The 2,631-nt window shown below is 54.4% G+C and overlaps 2 protein-coding genes across 2 annotated transcripts in view; one reads left to right on the plus strand and one right to left on the minus strand.

Annotated features, from left to right (window-relative positions):
* LOC116815868 (uncharacterized) overlaps positions 1-2,631 on the minus strand; it is a 385,671-nt gene that overhangs the window by 328,662 nt on the left and 54,378 nt on the right. The window lies entirely within an intron of this gene.
* LOC116815869 (uncharacterized) overlaps positions 1,063-2,631 on the plus strand; it is a 5,333-nt gene continuing 3,764 nt past the window's right edge. The window contains exon 1 of the mRNA XM_075069939.1: positions 1,063-1,234. The gene's annotated coding sequence lies outside the window, so the exon portion shown is untranslated. The remainder of the gene's footprint in view (positions 1,235-2,631) is intronic.

Raw genomic sequence — 2,631 nt, forward strand, 5'->3', positions numbered from 1 at the left:
GGAATGACCCGCACCCTTCCGTCCCCTTCTCACAACCCACAGCGACAAAATGGGACGAGGTGCTCTGTGGGATAGCTGCCCACAATGCACCACTCACAATAGCGCTGCAACCAGTGCAAGTGTGGACACACTGCAGCGCTGGCCGTACACAGCTGTACGAGCACAGCTGTAACTGCCAGCACTGCAAAACTGCCAGTGTAGCCTCAGCCTAAGTCAGGTTTGTGGAGTTTTATCAGTGTGCTGCCGCCTTCAGATGTCAACTTCGGGGCATTGACTAAAGTGCTCTTAAAAATCACTCAATTCTCATTCACATTTGTTCCATTTAAATTCTTTTTTGAGCTTATTTGGCTCAATTCATGTCCAGTTTTATAAAACTGCCCTTTTAAAAGCACAAAATATACATGTAGGGAGGGGGAGGCATACCTCAGCAATTTGAGCATTGGCCTTCTACATCCAGGGCTGTGAGCTCAATCCTTCAGGGGGCCATTTAGGGAACTGGGGTAAAATTCTGTCTGGAGATTGGGCCTGCTTTGAGCAGGGGATTGGACTAGATGACCTCCTGAGCTTGGTTCTAACTCTGATGTTCTATGTTACTGGCCTGGCCTCTGTTCAGCTTTCACATATAATAATGTGCTCAAGTCACAAGGATTTTTACTCAAACTACCTGTGATGGATTCTTTCTCGGCCAGGACGAGGTCGCATAGAGCATTTGTGTGGGATGCAGCAACGTTTGAGTCGGGACATTGTCCTGTGTCATAGTTAGAAACTCCCCCAGGGCCTCGAACACCAGCAGCCTCCAGCACGTGTCACTCACAGTGAAGTATCCGCATCACGCAGCTTTTACTATGGCTGCTCCGAGAGTCACGCACCCTGTTCCCCGGAGCCCCCCGGGACCCTCCCTGCTGCCCCATTCGATCCGCCTCGGCAGCTGCAGGGAGCAGGAGGGGCTGGCAAGTGAGGGCAGCGCGGGGACCGCGGCTTCAGCAGCTGTTACTGCGCATCCCCCCCAGCCGATCCCGGAGGCGGGGGGGGGGTGGTGCGGGCGGCAGGTTACACACACACACACACGATCGGGGCTGGAAGAAGCTGTAGCCGCTACTGACTCCAGGGCTCTGCCTGTCGCTAAGGGCGGGGCGGCTCTCAGCAATTCCGGGGCTGGACTTCCCGGGTCACACGCTGCCGCTGCCGCCGCCGCCTCCATTGTGAGCCGAGCCGAGCCGGGCCGAGCCTGCAGGTGAGACGGCCCCAGGGGAAGGGCTGGGGCCGGGAGGGGAAGTGACTTTGCACTCACGGCCCCGCTCCGCCCCAGCTCCGCTCCGGGGGGCTGCAGGAGCCGAGCCAGCCCCGGGAGAGCGGCCGCCCCGGGCCGGGCTGGGCCAGGGCCCGAGTCTCCCAGCCCGAGGGGGCAGGAGGGAGCCGGGGGCAGAGACCAGCAGGAGCCGTGGCGGGAGGGAGGTTCCTGGCTTCTGGCTCCCAGCCCTGCCCAGCCCCATTCCCTGCAGCCCCCCCGGGGCAGCGCCTGTCCTGAGGGAAAGGGGAGGGGCAGGGAGAAGAAAAGCAAAGCCAGTTCTTGCCTCCGCGGCTGCCCTGGGGACAGGGTCAGGGGATGCCAAGCGGGTGCTTGGGGCGGCATGCAGCGGGGGGCGCTCTGCAGGGCGCTTTGCGGGAGGTCCACCGGAGTCTCGGGACCAGTGACCTGCAAAGCGGCCCCCCGCGGCATGCCACCGTGCTTGGGGGACGAAATGTCTGGAGCCGCCCCTGCCCAGAGCGGCTGCTTTGATTCTGCTGTTTGGCTGCACAATTGTTTTCTTTTCAGTTGCTTATAAAGTGCTGAAAGTCGCTGGATGGACCTTGGCTCTGAGCCTGTCGGGCAGCAGTGCCCATGTTCATTTTCAGGGTAGAAAGTCTCTGTCCAGAGCGAGTTTGTTTTGGAAGCAGATTAAAAAGCCCCACTTAGCCTCATTTTGAGCAAGGGGGAAATGACCCGTTTACCATAAGTTTTTAAAAGTGTTTTCAACTTTTGAACTAATTCGGTAGCAGAAGGATTTAAGCTGGTAACCTTTCATTTGACGCAGAGAGAATTCCTAGTCAGTCTCCTCTCTCAGCTCTGGTTAAAAACGACCTGTGATGTGTGTTTGCTGAGGGTTGAATAACTCCCTGTTCTGCATACGCATTGATTTCTTCTTCCATTTGGTAAGTTTGTTTATTAACTTAGGATCTGATTTTGCCAACATTTCCACACAGGGATGTCTTTAGCCAACTGAGCGGCATCACTGACTTTATTAAATCTCTGTTACTAGCTAGATCTACAGATGTCTCACAGATTTATTCCCGATGGCAGGGGCAGAGTCTGTGCTATAAACACATGACCAAGGCCTGGCACTTTAATTACAGGACCCTAAAAGTACATTTCCAAATCCATATTCAGGCAGCAGAATAAGTGGTAATTGGAACAAAATACAACATGGTTTTACAAAAGGTAGATCATGCCAAATCAACCTGATCTCCTTCTTTGAGAAGGTAACAGATTTTTTAGACAAAGGAAATGCAGTGGATCTAATTTACCTCGATTTCAGTAAGGCATTTGACACAGTTCCACATGGGGAATTGTTAGTTAAATTGGAAAAGATG

This window comes from Chelonoidis abingdonii, chromosome 10 (genome assembly GCF_003597395.2).
Source record: "Chelonoidis abingdonii isolate Lonesome George chromosome 10, CheloAbing_2.0, whole genome shotgun sequence".
Lineage (NCBI taxonomy): Eukaryota > Metazoa > Chordata > Testudines > Testudinidae > Chelonoidis > Chelonoidis abingdonii.